This window comes from Tursiops truncatus, chromosome 19 (assembly GCF_011762595.2).
Source record: "Tursiops truncatus isolate mTurTru1 chromosome 19, mTurTru1.mat.Y, whole genome shotgun sequence".
Classification (NCBI taxonomy): Eukaryota; Metazoa; Chordata; class Mammalia; order Artiodactyla; family Delphinidae; genus Tursiops; species Tursiops truncatus.
Window position 1 is genome coordinate 46,160,647 of NC_047052.1, and position 17,273 is coordinate 46,177,919.

General features: G+C 40.9%; 1 long non-coding RNA gene across 9 annotated transcripts in view; it reads right to left on the bottom strand.

The window, feature by feature from the left end:
- The window catches only part of LOC109550854 (uncharacterized), a 45,438-nt gene extending 28,187 nt beyond the window's left edge, over positions 1-17,251 (bottom strand). For 2 of the 9 annotated variants that reach the window (XR_012327982.1, XR_012327981.1), the window contains exons 1-3: positions 17,051-17,228; positions 1,612-1,728; positions 952-1,078 (exon numbers count right to left, since the gene is read on the bottom strand). This is a non-coding gene — a long non-coding RNA (uncharacterized lncRNA). Of the gene's footprint in view, positions 1-951; positions 1,079-1,611; positions 1,729-17,050 lie in introns of all 9 variants that reach the window. The other 7 variants (XR_012327986.1, XR_012327987.1, XR_012327983.1 and 4 more) reach the window with 6 other exon arrangements.
- Positions 17,252-17,273: the final 22 nt, after the last annotated feature.

Sequence of the window (17,273 nt, forward strand, 5' to 3'; positions counted from 1 at the left end):
TTCCCTGCTTAATCCTTCTGTGGGCCCTTCCAGGGCCCCCACTGGGACCCCACGGACAGACCAGGGCCCTCACCGGGACTCCACAGACAGACCAGGGCCTCACCAGGACCCCATGGACAGACAAGGGCCCCACCAGGACTCCACGGTCAGATCAGGTCCCCTACTGGAACCCCACACAGAGACCAGACCACTGTCCTTCAGGGAGAGTCTAAAATCCTTACCCTTTCCCATTCCCAGATCCCTCTTCCCAGCAGGCTTCTGCTTGCTGCCTCAGCCTGGGCCACCATCCCCATCACTCCACAGTCCCGCCACGTGGGGCTTCCTCAGTGTCATGAACTGATACTTTAATTACTTCAGGGCTTTCACAACCCAGTTCTCTTGAATCTGAAACTCTCTCCCTTCCCACCCCTCCTCATCTTTCAGGTCTCAGCTTCCTCACTGAGGCCTTCAGGTCTAGTTGGTTCTTTCTGTGCCTGTGCTCCCGCAGCACCCCTACTGCCCCTTCTGAAACACTCACTCTTTTTTTTTAATGATATTGTAGATGTATTTAATGTTTTTTTCTTCAATTTTTTCTTATTGCAGTATAGTTGACTTACAATATGGGCCAATAACTGCTGTACAGCAAAGTGACTCATTTATACACTTATATACATTCTTTTTTATATTCTTTTCCATTATGGTTTATCACAGGATAGTGAATCGAGTTCCCTGTGCTATACAGTAGGACCTTGTTGTTTAACCATTCTAAAGGTAATAGTGTGCACCTGCCAACCCCAAACTCCCAGTCCCTCCCTCTCCCTCCCCCCATCCCCCTTGGCAACCACAAGTCTGTTCTCTATGTCTATGAGTCTGCTTCTGTTCTGGATCAATAGATAGGTTCATTTGTGCCACATTTTAGATTCCACATAGAAGTGATATCATATGGTATTTGTCTTTCTCTTTCTGACATACTTCACTTAGTATGATGATCTCTAGTTGCGCTGCATCCAGGTTGCTGCAAATGCCATTATTCCATTCTTTTTTATGGCTGAGTAATATTCCATTGTGTATAGGTACCACATCTTCTTTATCCATTCATCTGTTGATGGACATTACATTTATGTCAGAGAATGTTTTGCCTATGCTCTCTTCTGGGAGTTTTATGGTGTCATGTCTTATGTTTAAGTCTTTAAACCATTTTGTGAAACATTCACTCTTGTGAGAGCTTGCTCGCCCAGATTTGGAGCTGTGTGAAGGCAGAGACTGCCTGCTCAGCTGCTATATGCCCAATACATTGATTGTGCTCAGGAAATATTTTTCCAGTGAGAGAATGAATTTGTCATACATGAAGTCTGGGGGAGGGAATTAATAAAGGTGAATAGATGCAATTATTTATGATTGAATGAGCCCCCCGAGTTAATCAAGAGAGGCAAAGAGGGCTGGGATGCTTGCGCCACCTCTGCATCACTTAGTCCTAAACTCACTGGACATCATTCCCTTCCTGCATTTCCCCCTGTGTTTCTAGACGTCATAAAATGCCTTCCTCACCCACACCTATTCAGAGAATCTGGTTTCGGGCCTGAGAGAGTGCTTCTGCCCCCCTTCCCCCTCCCTAACTCCTGCTGTCCTCACCTCTCCCTCAGTCCTCCTCAGCACATCCCACAGGTCCTCTACACCAAGTCAGCTGGAAAGGCTGGAGCATCACCAAGATGTTGCCTGGCCTCAGATTCATTCCTGAGCAGAAGGACCCTGAAAAAAGAAACATGATACATGAGTGAGACACATCCTAGGCCTGGGCTTGTTGAGTCTGTCTGCCAAACCAGGCTGTGCAATGGGTGTGATGGGAACAGCTTTGGAAAGGCCCCAGTGTCAAATCATAGTTCCTCCTTCTGTGCTACTAAGATGGTGTCTGAAATTATAGCATCGGAGACAGTATTAGTCTGCTGGGGCTGCCATAACAAAGTACCACAGGTTGGGTGGCTTAAACAACAACAGAAATTTATTTCTCACAGTTCTGGAGACTAGATGCCCAAGATCAAGGTGTGGGCAGATTTGGCTTCTTCTGAGGTCTCTCTCCTTGGCTTGCAGATGACTGCCTTCTTTCCCCTGTGCACACACATCCCTGGTGTCTCTTTGGTTTTTTTTTTTGTTTTATTTCGTTAAATATTTTATTTATTTATTTGGCTGCGCCTGATCTTAGTTGGGGCACGTGGGATCTTTTAGTTGCTGCATGCAGAATCTTTAGTTGCGGCATTTAGGGTCTTTAGTTGTGGCATGCAAACCCTTAGTTGCAACATATGGGATCTAGCTCCCTGACCAGGGATCGAACCCAGGCCCCCTGCATTGGAAGCACAGAGTCTTAGCCACTGGATCACCAGGGAACTCCCTCTGGTGTCTCTTTGTGTGTTCAATTTTCTTCTTCTTATAAGGACACCAGTCACGATTAGATTAGGACCCACCCTAATGGCCTCGTTTCCACTTAACCTCTTTTTTTTCCAGTGTTTTAAGATTTTTAAATTTAATTTGAAATGAAATACAATTATTCATTCAACAAATTGGAAAATATTAAAACAACTGACATTATCTAGAGTGGGGAAAGAAAGTTTTATACACTGCTGACGTGACAGTAAATCATCACAACCTTTTAGGAAAGGCATTTCCTGTTAAAAGTTTTTAAAAAGGCGGCATAAAGCTGTGACAGAAGTGTTATCTTGAGGAATCCATACTACAGGAACGAAGGGATTAGTAGCTAAGGATATGCTTCAGTAGCTAAAGATATGTTGTATATAACAGCACTAGAAGGCAATCACAACAAAACCAATCTGAATTGGAGACCATCTGAACGTCTGTTAACAGGGAAATGACTGACTAAATTATGGTATTTCCAATTCTATGGCTCATTCATTCACTCACCATATATATTTTTCGAGGCAGGCATTGTTTTACCGTATGCCAGGCATTGTTCTAGATACTGGGGGTAAGGAAGTGAATAATATAGATTTGACCTCTTTATCATGAAGCTTAGTGTCCATGTGTGTGTGTGTGTGTGTGTGCACGTGTGTGTGTGTGTGTGTGTGTGTGTGTGTGTGTGTGTAGCAAGGGAGAGACAAAAATGATAAATGATAATAATAACAACAGCAACCATAAAACAAGTCAGTTAACCTTTAGAATAATTGCCTGTTTCTAGAGGCAGGTACCTTGGGTTTTTCACTGAAAAAATTACATCCAGATTTTTACTCTGCTTTGAAATCTTTGCATCCTGATTAGTTGCTCCTGGTGTGTCCTCTCATTGTATTTTGGAAATTAATTTTTTTAATTTTTTTTTAACATCTTTATTGGGGTATAATTGCTTTACAATGGTGTGTCAGTTTCTGCTTTATAACAAAGTGAATCAGTTATACATATGTTCCCATATCTCTTCCCTCTTGCTGTATTTTGGAAATTTTTAATAGCACTTATCCTACTTTATTTTTATGCTTTTTAAGTGAAACTTCAGACTTTGTCTGGATTTCCCTAGTTTTTCCACCAATGTTCTTTTTCCTTTCCGGGATCCCAAGCAGGATGCCACATTGCATCTATTTTTATTTTTCCTAGCTTTATTGACATATAATTGACATATAACAATTGTGTAAGTTTAAGGTATATGATGGAACGATTCGATACATGCATACAGTACGAAATGATTACCACAATTAGGTTCGTTAGCACCTCTATCACCTCACACAATTACCATTTTTTTGTTGTCCACTTAACCTCTTTAGAGGCCCTAGCTCCAAATACAGTCATTTTGAGGTACTGAGGATGAGGCCTTCAACATATGACTTTGGGGGTGGGGTGGGGGGAGACACAATTCAGCCCGTAAGACACATTCCTTAGTTTTAGGATATTAACAGTTCTTCAGTGTTCTCTGAATAAGAGAACTATCAGATTAATGAGTAATTGAATTTGCTGTCCATGAAAGCTAGGGACAGGATATAATTAATTTAAAAATGAATAGGTACAGTTAATTGTATGTAAACTAGCTCTCTGATTCAATGAGAGCAGGTGAGGCCTGGGGGCCCAGACACTTCCTCTTGGTTGGGCCATTCTTGAAGGAGAGACAGTGTGCCTTAAGTATATCCTTGCAGACCAAAACCAAGAAACATGGATCCGGAGAAGTAAAGAGAGCTCTAGACTCAGCACTTTTCCTGGGGTTAACTGCATGAAGCCTGGGTGTTAATGAACCATGTTCACACGAGAGAAGTCCTGGGACTTAAGCAGAGTGAGAGGAAAGATCAGAGACCTATATAAACAATTCTAGAAACTGAGGGCAAACCTTCAGTTGGTACTTTTTTAAAAAGCTCTCCATCTGAAAAAGATGGTGGGAATATATGTTTGTCTCCGCCTTTATGATGAGTAAATCAAGAGAAAAAGATTTCCCCTGAGAGTTCCTAACAGTAAGTCCATATTCCTGTGGGTTTAAAGCCTAAATTTGTACTATCTGTGTAACCTGAAAGACCTCCAGACAAAATTTTAGAGTGGTCCCAAGTTGGCTATTCCCATAGGCACACGGCATAAGCAAACACTAACTCTATCCAGGGAAATGCGTTTTAAACCCAGGCTTTAAAGAATTTCCACAGATTAAATCCCAAGGAACGTGAGTTCCACAAACCACACAAGCAGAAGCAATAAACCTCAGAACCATACTCAGAGTTGGTATAAATATTGAAATTATAAGGTACTGAATATAAAATAAATAAATGTTTAAAGAGATTGAAGATGGCGTTTAAAAAATACTGAAGGAAAAACAGAGTATCAAGATTGGCAAGGAAGATTTGAACAAGAAAAACTAGAAATTACATATATGAAAAATTTAAAACCCAGTGGACATATTAAATAGATTATATCACAGCTGAAAGGAGAAGAAACTAGAACACATATGTACTTGAAGAAATTATACAGGGACTTCCCTGGTGGCACAGTGGTTAAGAATCCGCCTGCCAATGCAGGGACATGGGTTCAAGCCCTGGTCTGGGAAGATCTCACATGCCGCGGAGCAACTAAGCCCATGCGCCATAAATACTGAGCCCGCGTGCCACAGGTACTGAAGCCCACGCACCTAGAGCCCATGCTCCGCAACAAGAACAGCCACCGCAATGAGAAGCCCGCGCACCACAACGAAGAGTAGCCCCTGCTTGCCACAACTAGAGAAAGCCCTCATGCAGCAACGAAGACCCAATGCAGCCAAAAATTAATTAATTAATTAATTTAAAAAAAGAAAGAAATTACACAGAGCACAGCCCAGGGAGAAAAAAGACGGACATTATAAACAATGGGTTAAGAAATATGGGACAGAGTGGGAAGGTCCAACGTACATCTAATTCATGGTTTTAAATATTTATTTATTTATTTGGTTGCGCTGGGTCTTAGTTGCGGCTCGCCAGCTCCTAAGTTGCAGCTCGCTGGCTCCTTAGTTGTGGCATGCGAACTCTTAGTTGCGGCACGCATGTGGGATCTAGTTCCCTGACCAGGGATCGAATCCAGGCCCCCGCATTGGGAGCACAGAGTCTTAACAACGGTGCCACCAGGGAAGTCCCTAATTCATGGTTTAAGAACAAAAAAGATAATAGAAGGGAGAGAGGCATATATGAAGAGATCATATCTGGGAATTTTTCAGAATTGATGAAAGATTCTTCCTCAAATTCAGGAAACCCAATGAATCCCAGGCAGAACATATTTTAAAACATCCATGCTAGATATATAGTAAACTTTAGCACACTAAAGAGAAAATCATTAGACAAAGCCAAAGCATTACTTTTTATTTTTCAACAGCAATAATGGAAGCCAGAAGATAGTGGAATGAGACCTTCAAAGTGCCAAAATAAAATAACTGTCACACTAGAATTGTTTGTCCAGCAGAATGTCTTTCAAGAACAAAAATAAAATTATTGTTTAGACAAACCAAAAACTAGGAATTGATTCCCAGGACACCCTCTTCAAAAGAACTTCTAAGAGATATACTTCAGGAAGAATAAAACTAATCCTAGAATGAAGGTCTGAAATACAAGAAGGAATGATAAGAAAAGGAAAAATAAACAAAAAAAGGTAAACATATCAAAACTCTATCAAAAGTACAGTAACAACGTCAAATTTAGGTGTTTAAAAAAGAACTAACATCTTGAAAAACTTATAAATGGAGAGGATTTTGTTGAATACACATGAAGATATTTTAGAGTAAACACTAAAAGAACAGCAAGTAAGTGTAAAACTTGCAACTAGCATAGAGGGGAAAATGGAAATGTTGGGAGGAGACTCAGTCCAAATGAATGCCATAAGGAGAATAACAGAAGAAAGCAAAACAGGAATGGATAATATGACTGGAGGAATTCTGTATCTCCCCTGTTTGGAGAGCAGATGAGAGCATCTTTGTTCAAGATTAGGTGAAACATGATGTTTTATGGTTCTTAAATGGAAGTTCAAATATGTGTAGAAAGATATGTATGGATGCTGAGTGGTCAAAAGGGTGGGTGAACTGTGTTGGTGACTAGTCCATTGTTTCTTAACCCAAACCCACCCTTTTGCACTCTGCTTTGCGGCTCTGAGGCCGCCAGCTCCCTACTTGGTTCTTTTCAGAGGAAGCACAAGAAAGAAAGACAAAAGGCTGGAAGGGGAAAGTACGTGCTTCTTCGTGTTTTGCTTCCCTTTCCTGTTAGCATCACCCCGGCAGTGGTTCTTCCCCCTGATGGCAGCAGCTGACTCCTGTCTTTTCCATACTCTCAGTCTCATTTTTCTCTCTCTGACATACAAAGACCAGCTGTCCCCTTGTCAGAGGCCTGGGTTCCAGCTCTACTGGAGTATTCCTTCAAACTTCTAGATTCTAATAACCCTACCATGATTTTAATAACTCTATTATGTTTACATAATAGTAAACAACTAGAAACCTATTCCCTTTGTTGCCCCAGTCCTAGGGGGTGAAAGCGAATTTCTGCATCTATTATCTCTGATTAATACAATATCCCCACTCTGTCATCTCAACATCTATTTCACTAACTCAACCAATTCCTTTTATTAAATTCTCTCTGCTAACGTAACTGGTTCACTTTCTGTTTTTAGTACTCTGTCTCCTGTAGCCATATGACTAATTTTTGGCCAGTGGGATATAAGCAGAAGTAAGGTGGGCAACTTCTGTGTCATGTCCTTAAAATGAAGCTAATTGTTCCATACGTCTTCATTCTGTCTTCTCACAGAGGGGAACACAGATTTGGTGACCCTAAGATGGCTTCAACCGTATGAGTCAGGATGATGCTCAAAGCAGGGCAATAAGAAAGGTGGGACCTGATGACCTCTTGGGGCGAGGCCACCTACCTACTCTGGGATGTTTTGTGAAATAAATAAATGTCTTCTGAGGCACTGCATTCTGGACTCTCTTCATTATACCATAGTTATCCAGATCAGTGTAGATGACTCTAAAAAACAAAAATACAGAAGCCTGGAAACTTAAATAATATAATATGAATAACTATTGAGTTAAAAAATAAAACATAAAAGAAATAAATCCTTATAACTGAATGGCAACAAAAGCACTACCAAAGCAATGATTCAACGGTAATCTATTGCTTTGAATATTTCTTATCAAAAGATTGAAAACAAATGAAGGAAGCCTCATTTTAGGAACTTAAATATGAAACAACAGAGAAAAATCCAAAAAAAAAACAAGAAGAAAAAAATTTAAAGGCAGAAATTGACAAAGTAGAAAAATAGAGAAGATCAACAAAAACCGAAACTTGGCAACTTGAAATTCTAATAAGATAGAAATGCTTCAGGCAAGACTGATAGAAAAAAAGAAACATACAAATAAAAAACAAAATGCATAACTAAAAAGGGGGGAAACTATAGATATAGATATTCTTAAATGATAAAGTAAATTTTTGAACTACATAAACCAATACACTTGAAAACTGACAAAATGGACAAATTTCCACAAGAATAGAAAATGCCAATACTGAAACAAGAAACAGTAAACTTTGAAAAGACCAACAACAATTAAAGAACCTGAAATTTTAGTTAAAAGAAGTCCCAGAAGGTTTAACAGGGGAATTCTACCAAGCTTTCAAGGAACAAGTAATACCTGCTGTATACAAATTATTACAGGGAGAAGAAGAGAAATTCATTTTACAAAGCTGGTATATCCTTGATTCCTAAAGTGAATAGGAACAATTTAGGAAAAGAATATTAGAGGCCCATTTTACTTTCTAAGTATAAATACAATTCCTAAATAAAATATTAGATAAGCAAATACAATAATGTATGAAAAATAAAACATAATTGAGTAGGTTTTAATAAACATCAGAAAGTTAACAATGTAATGCACTACATTATGGAATAAAGGAGGAAAGTCATATGGTCACCTCCATGGATTGAAAACAACATTTAATAAACTTCAACATCTATTTATGATAAAAGCTCTCAGAAAACTAGGGATAGAAAGGAACTTCCATAATTTGATAAGGACTATCTACTAAAAATCTACCACACACCACACAATTAAGACAGAATCTTGGGCTTCCCTGGTGGCGCAATGGTTAAGAATCCACCTGCCAATGCACGGGGCACAGGTTTGAGCCCTGGTCCGGGAAGATCCCACATGCCGCGGAGCAACTAAGCCCGTGTGCCACAACTACTGAGCCTGCGCTCTAGAGTCCACGAGCCACGACTACTGAGCCCATGCGCCACAACTGTTGAGCCCGCATGCCACAACTACTGAAGTCCGTGCGCCTAGAGCCCGTGCTCCGCAACAAGAGAAGCCACCACAATGAGAAGCCCGTGCACGGCAAGGAAGAGTAGCCCCCACTCACCGCAACTAGAGAGAAGCCCATGCACAGCAACAAAGACCCAACGCAGCCAAAAATAAATAAATTAAATAAATTAAAAAAAAAAAGACGGAACCTTAAGCTCATTCCCTTTAAGATCAGGAAGAACACAATCACTACTACTGTTCACTCCTAGGGGTCCTGACCATTGCAATAAGACATTATAAATATGTATATACGGAATGGGAGGGAGAATGACAAAATTGTCATTATTTGGATGTGATTTGGTATTCCATACAGAAACTCAAAACCATTAAAACTGTAAGTCAGCAAATTGGCCAAATAAAATATCAAACTGGAAAAATGAATAACATTCCTCTACATAATAGTAAACAACCAGAAACTCTAACAAAAAATAAGATTCCATTCAGAATAGTAACAAAAGTTTAAAAGTAATCTAGGAATTCACCTGTCAATCCACAAGATGTTTATGAAGAAAAAAAGTTTAGGGAATTCCCTGGCGGTCCAGTGGTTAAGACTCAGAACTTTCACTGCTAAGGCCCAGAATTTGATCCCAAAAAAGAGGAATTTTCTGTATCAGATAAGATATACCCAAAAACCAGAGTAAAAAAAAAAAGACAAAAGTGGAATGGCACATAAGCAGACAAACTGATCAAAGCAACAGAACAGAGAGGAAAGAAAGAGACACGTGTACGTAAAAAACCTTGAGATATTTCAGAATAAGCATCCTAATCAGAAAGGAAAAGATGGATTGTTAAAGGATGGTATTGGGAAAACTGGTTCCTTATAAGGAGAAAAGAAAAGTTGGTTCCCTACCTCTCACCATAATATGAAGGTCAAATAAATGGATTAGAGACCTAAATATGAAAGATAAATCTATAAAGCTAGTATATTCATTTCATAGGGCTGCCAGAACAAGGTGCCACAAACTGCGTGGCTTAACACAACAGAAACGTATTGTCTCACAGTTCTGGAAGCTACCAGTACAAAATCAAGGTGTCAGTGGGGCCATGCTCCCTCTGGAAGCTGTAGGGGAATCCTTCCTTGCCTCTTCTGAGCTTTTAGTGGTTTACTGGTAATCTTTGGAGTTCCTCAGCTTGCAGCTGCACTGCATAACTCCAATCTCAGCCTTCCTCATCACATGGTATTCTCCCTCTCTGTGTTTGTCTTCAAATGACTTCTTATAAGGACGTCAGTCATATCGGATTAGGGGCCCATCCTATGACAGTATGACCTCATCTTAATTTAACTAATTACATCTGCAACTACTCTGCTTCCAAATGAGAGCACATTCTGGAGTATGGGGGCGGGGGGCGGTTAGGATTTCAACATATCTGTTTTTTGTTTTTTGTGTGTGTGTGTGGTACGCGGGCCTCTCACCGTTGCGGCCTCCTGTTGCGGAGCACAGGCTCCGGACGCACAGGCTCAGCGGCCATGGCTCACGGGCCCAGCCGCTCCACGGCATGCGGGATCTTCCCAGACCGGGGCACGAACCCGTGTCCCCTGCATCGGCAGGCGGACTCTCCACCACTGCGCCACCAGGGAAGCCCAACATATCTGTTTTTAAGAGAAACAGTTCAACCCAGAACAGCTAGTAGAAAAATATAGAATATTTTTATGACTTTGGAGTGAATAAAGTTGTTTAAACCAAGAAAATATAAACTATATGAGATGAATTTGACTATATTAAGATTAAAGATTTCTTCCAAAGACATGATTGAAAAAGTTAACTAATAAGTGACAAACCGGGAGAAGACATTTTCAGCTTCAAAAAAAAATGTGATTAATATCCAGAATATACAATAAAATCCTGCAAATATTTAGGAGTAGGAATCCCAATATAAAAATGGAGGGACGGGTCTTCCCTGGTGGCGCAGTGCTTGAGGGTCCGCCTGCCGATGCAGGGGACACGGGTTCGTGCCGCGGTCCGGGAGGATCCCACGTGCCGTGGAGCGGCTGGGCCCGTGAGCCATGGCCGCTGAGCCCGCGTGCCCGGAGCCTGTGCTCCGTAACGGGAGAGGCCACGACGGTGAGAGGCCCGCGTACCGCCAAAAAAAAAATGGAGGGACTTCCCTGACAGTCCAGGGGTTAAGACTCCGTGCTCCCAATGCAGGGGGCACAGGTTCGATCCCTGGTTGGGGAAGATCCCACATGCCGTGTGGGGCGGGGCAAAAGATATGAATAGGCAATTAACATAAAAGGAAATCTAGCTAGCTAACAAGTCTGAAGGGATGCTCAACCTCCCTCAAAATCAGTTAGAAAATTACAACATATTTTAAATTCATCAGAGTGGTCAAAATTAAAAGGTCAGAGAGGAGCTAGTATTAGTAAAGACATATAGAATTTGGAACTATCATGCACCTTTGGTTAGCAGAGTGTATATCCTATGATCCAGCAATCCCAATCTTGGTATATAATCCAGAGAAACTCTCACACAAGTCCCAAAGGATATAAGTACAAGATTGTTGATTGAAGTATTGTTTGTAGTAGCAAAGAATTCAAGGCAATGTAGGTCTTCTTCATTAGTAGGTGAATAATTAAGGATGGTGAACTAATAAATTGGAGTGCTGTGTAGCAAACAGACACAATTAACTAGATACACAAACAACACGGACTGCTCTTAAAACAATATTGAGCAAAAAAATGTAAAAATAGAAATGTACTTAGTATAATTTTTGTAAATTAAAAACACATACATATAGAAAGCACTATACATGTTTTAGAAATATAGACATATCCAAGAACCATAAATTAAACATAAATCAGAAAGTGTGTCTTTGAGGTGGAGGAAGAAATAAAAGTGGGAATGGGGATATGGAGAAAAAATAACATAAGAGGATAGCTTTACACAAACTATTGCTATAGTGTGTCAGAAATGAAGCAGTATGATAAAATCAACCCACAGAAAAAGAAAAAAGCAAAGAAGAATGAATGAAAGAGAACAGAAGTACCAAGGAAATGTTACGAAAAAAGACACATTAAAAGCAAAAATCATTACGAAGGACAGCAAAGGATATTTCATATTGATAAAAGGAATAATTCACTGGTGTCATATTAATATCATAAACCCTTATGCACCTGACAACATAACTTCAAAATATATAAAGTAAAAACTGATAGAGCTAAAATGAGAAATGAACATATCCTCACTCATAATGGGAGACTTTATTACACCTTCCAGAAGCCAATAGATCAAACAGGAAAAAAAGGAGCTTCCCTGGTGGCGCAGTGGTTGAGAGTCCGCCTGCCGATGCAGGGGACGCGGGTTCGTTCCCCCGTCCGGGAGGATCCCACATGCCGCGGAGCAGCTGGGCCCGTGAGCCATGGCCGCTGGGCCTGTGTGTCCGGAGCCTGTGCTCCGCAACGGGAGAGGCCGCAGCGGTGAGAGGCCTGCGACCGCAAAAAAAAAAAAAAAAAAAAAAAAACCAAGATAAAAAAAAGGTAAGGATATAATAGTTAAGAATTAGATCATTAATAAACTTGTATAGTCATACCTCTTATCCCAACAACTAGAATGTACATCCTTTAAAAACAGGACACTTTCTCCAAAGAAGATATACAGACTGCCAACAAACACATGAAAGAATGCTCAACATCATTAATCATTAGAGAAATGCAAATCAAAACTACAATGAGATATCATCTCACACCAGTCAGAATGGCCATCATCAAAAAATCTAGAAACAATAAATGCTGGAGAGGGTGTGGAGAAAAGGGAACACTCTTGCACTGCTGGTGGGAATGTGAATTGGTTCAGCCACTATGGAGAACACTATGGAGGTTCCTTAAAAAACTACAAATAGAACTACCATATGACCCAGCAATCCCACTACTGGGCATATACCCTGAGAAAACCAAAATTCAAAAAGAGTCATGTACCAAAATGTTCATTGCAGCTCTATTTACAATAGCCCGGAGATGGAAACAACCTAAGTGCCCGTCATCGGATGAATGGATAAAGAAGATGTGGCACATATATACAATGGAATATTACTCAGCCATAAAAAGAAACGAAATTGAGCTATTTGTAATGAGGTGGATAGACCTAGAGTCTGTCATACAGAGTGAAGTAAGTCAGAAAGAAAAAGACAAATACCGTATGCTAACACATATATATGGAATTTAAGAAAAAAATGTCATGAAGAACCTAGGGGTAAAGCAGGAATAAAGACGCAGACCTCTTAGAGAACGGACTTGAGGTTATGGGGAGGCGGAAGGGTGAGCTGTGACAGGGCGAGAGAGAGTCATGGGCATATACACAGTAACAAACGCAGTAAGGTAGATAGCTAGTGGGAAGCAGCCGCATGGCACAGGGATATTGGCTCGGTGCTTTGTGACAGCCTGGAGGGGTGGGATGGGGAGGGTGGGAGGGAGGCAGACGCAACAGGGAAGACATATGGGAACATATGTTTATGTATGACTGATTCACTTTGTTATAAAGCAGAAACTAACACACCATTGTAAAGCAATTATACCCCAATAAAGATGTTAAAAAAAAAAAAAAAAAAACAGGACACTTCCAAAACAAAACAAAAAAATGCCACATACTAGTTCATAAAGGAAATCTCAACAAATTCCTAAGAATTTATGTCATTTGAAATACATTCATTAAATAAAATTAGAAATCAACTCCAAAAGATAATCAAGGAAAAATCCATATACCTAGATATTAAAAACCACATTTCTAAATAATTTGGGGGTTAAGGGGAATTGAAATTACACCTTTTTTTGGAACTGAATGACAATGAAAGCGCTACAAATCAAAACCTGGGTATACATAACAACAAAATAAATACTAAAATGCAAAAAAATGAGTCAACAATTGAGGAAGAAATTAATGAAATAAAATACCCCCCCCCCAAAACAAATAAGTAGAAGAGATCATCAATAGAACAAAAAGCTGGGAGTTTTTTAAACACCAATAAAACAATATTGAGCAAAAAATGTAAAAACAGAAATGTTTTTCTATTTAAATTTTTGGCAAATTTGATCCAGAAAAATAAGAGAAGGAACAAGTAAGTATCAGGAAAGCCAAAAGAAATATAACTTCAGATCCATAGGATTCATAAGAAATAAAATGCACAAAGTTATACCAATGAATCTGAAATCCTAGATAAAATATTGTTCTAGGCAAATATAAATTACAAAAATTTATCTCAGGAGAAAGTAAGAAATCTGAATAAACCAATATCCACAGAAGAGGTTGAAATTATAACCAAAGACCTACCAAAAAGGCACCAAGCATGGATGATCTTACAGTCAAATTCCACCAAATGTTCAAAGAACAGATAACTCCAATATATCACAAACCATTCCAGACTGCAGGAAAAGGTAGGTGGTTCCCCCAAATCGTAGAACAGAGCTAGCATTTCCCTTATGTCATAACTGGGCAAGGACAGCGCGAGAAAGAAAACCATGAGTCAGTCAATTCCATTCATGAAAACAAATGCACAACAACCCTAAAGAAAATGTTATTAAATCAAATCCAGCAATAGTGAAACAGAGGATGGTTCATCATTAACAGATTAAGGCAGAAAAGTCATCTGATCATATCAACAAATGCATAGAAAGCATTTGATAAAAGTCAATGCCTGCTTTTAAAAAAAAATAAACTTCTCAGCAAATTAGGAATAAAATTTAGAAATCTACTAGAAATCTACTGAAAACATCATACTTAATGATGAAACCTTAGGGGCATTCCTTTAAAATGTCTAGAACAAGACAAGCATTGTCCATTATCACCACTGTCATTCAACATTGTATTGGAACCCTCAGCCAAAGGGCGAGGGGTGAGAAATGAGTTATAAAGATTGGAAAAACTAAACTGTCTTTTTTTCCCTGGACACCAGGGTCATCTAACTGGAACAGTATAGAGAATTATCTGTCAAGCTATTCTGGAACAAATAAGAGTGGGCTCAACAAGGTAGCCACATCCAAGTTCAGCATTAAAAACAGCAGTAACTGATTAGGAAAAAATAACAAAATCCCGGCCACAAGTAAATAAGTAAAAACAGTAAAATCCAGTGAGTGAACCAAAGAAAGCCATATAAGATATCCCAGGAAAAAAATTATACCTGTCCAAGAATAGAAGACTCAATATTACAAAGTCATATTCTCCCCAAATTAATAATTTATTCATTATAATCCCAATCAAAATCCGAAGGACTTTTTTATGGATTTGACAAATGCTATTCCACTCTCCATTTCCATTATAGAGCCTACCAGGTTTAGAACCAAGCCGGGTCCCTCTCCTCACCTAAGTCTAGGCATCTGTTTGGAGACCACCTGTTCTGCTGCCCACCTTCTTTGACTTGAATCACCCCATAAACAATTGGTAAACAGAGTAAGGATGTCAGCATACCACAGCCATGTTGGTTAATATGCAATTTTCTCTAGGAAGTTAACGTTTTGAAGCAATCAAGGGCAAGGTTTCTCACAGGCAAAGAGGAAGCCTTAGTGATAAAAGAAGATCTTAAGGGGAAAAGCTGCAACTCTATAGAAATGTCTTCCTTTAGATCCACCGTGGATCGTTTAGTGATTTCAAAGACCCATTGCTTGCTAGAATGGTATGGTATGTGGCAAAGCTGTGAAAGCAGATGAAGAAACTGCAATGATATTTTCCCACATTAAAATAACAGATTAATGAGGAAGACTACATCTTGGATCAGATTTTTAATTTTGAAGAAAATGGTCTCCATTAGAAGTTAGTATCTCCAGCCGGCATCTCTGTGAAGGAAGTACAAGCCCCAGCCTTTAAGACTGCAAAGAAGGCACTTAAAGTATTGATTGCTAAGCACAAATACCCCGTGTATATTTAACTGTACTAGTATTTCTATTAGAATTCTTATTGGGACTTCCCTGGTGGTGCTGTGGATAAGACTCTGTGCTCCCAGTGCTGGGGGCCTCGGTTCCATTCCTGGTCAGGGAACTAGATCTCACATGCATGCCTTAACTAAGGAGCCCACGTGTGGCAACTAAGACCGGGTGCAACTAAACAAATATTAAAAAATAAATAAATAAGTAAACGTTATTGGTTTTGTAGCACTCTGATTACTAAGTTGCATACGTTTTGAGCAATCTGTCCCTAATTCTATTTTTCCCATAAAGCCTTGTCATTTTTAGTGCACTGTTTTGCAGAACTACAGGTTTTTCAGGAAAGCATGTATCAGGTTATAGCAGAAACGCCTGTACTCAGAATGAAGCGGGGCCTCTCTTCCAACCAGCATTCTTGAGAGGTCCAGAGCTTCCCTCACAGGAGAGCAGGTACCCACTTCCCTCTGAGCGTGGAACAATTTCCCAGGATACTGTGGGGCAGTTCTCTGGAATTTGGGCACCAGAGCCCATCAAAGTTCCCCTCTTCTCTCCTCCCGCCAGACCCCCAGACCACTAAGGAGAGGCTAAGTGAAAAGACGCAGAATTTTGCTGCTTACAAGCTTACAGATCTTGAGCAAGTCATCGAACCTCTGCAGGACTCAGTTTCCTCACTCTTTAAATGGGAAGGCAGTGTTTTTAAAAATCATGATTGTCGTGGTGGTAGTTGTTTTTAATTTTAAAATATGCTTTTGAGGGTCTTTCCTGGCGGTCGAGTGGTTAAGACTCCGAGTTTCCACTGCAGGGGACACCGGTTCCATCCCTGGTTGGGGAACTAAGATCTGCCGCACGGTGCGGCCAAAGAAAAAAGAAAAAGAGAGAAATATATGCCTTTGATTGTTGCTTTGCCATTTATAGTTGTGACCTTGGACAAGTGACTTTATTTCTCTATGCGTCATCTGTAAACTAGGGGCTTTGCGAGGATTTAACGCTACCATGTATGCAAAGCACTCAGCATAAGATGACCGTTAAGCCCCACAAAATTGAAATTCCCATTATGGAAGGCGGGGATTCTCGAGTTCTGACTGCAGAGGCAGAGGAACCCAGGGGAAAGCAGACGTGGTTGTGATTTCCCCAGGGACTCTACAAACATCCTCCCAGCCCTGTCTTCCCCCAGAGGCCTCACCATCAGCCTGAGCCCCCCCCCACCACCGCCAGCTTCCAGGAGCCACCAAGCAGCTCTCCCTTGCCCGCGGTTGGGGGACTGCCCCACGGCGCCGGTTCGCGAACGGACTACACTTCCCGGCGTGCACCTCGGGTCGGGGCCCCGAGGGGCAGTCCAACTGCGGGGACCTAGTCCTGGCCTGCGTTAGAGGCTCCGGACAGTAACCACCACTCACGCAGCTGCTACTTTTCGCTTTGCGAAGAGCGTCAGTCACCGTCAACCCCACCTTGGGCCGCGGCCCCCGCAGGGCCTGTGACGAGCGCTCGGCTGTCTCCTCCTCTCCTCCTCCAGGCATCCGGCCCACGAGGGCCTGAGGCCAGGCTTATCTCCCCGGGAGAATTCCTTCGCCCACGCGCACACCTCACTTCGGCCCGAGGCCCGCAGCCGGGCTCTGGAGGCTGGGTGACTGGACACCGACCAGGAAGTCGCGCTGCCGGAGACTACAACTC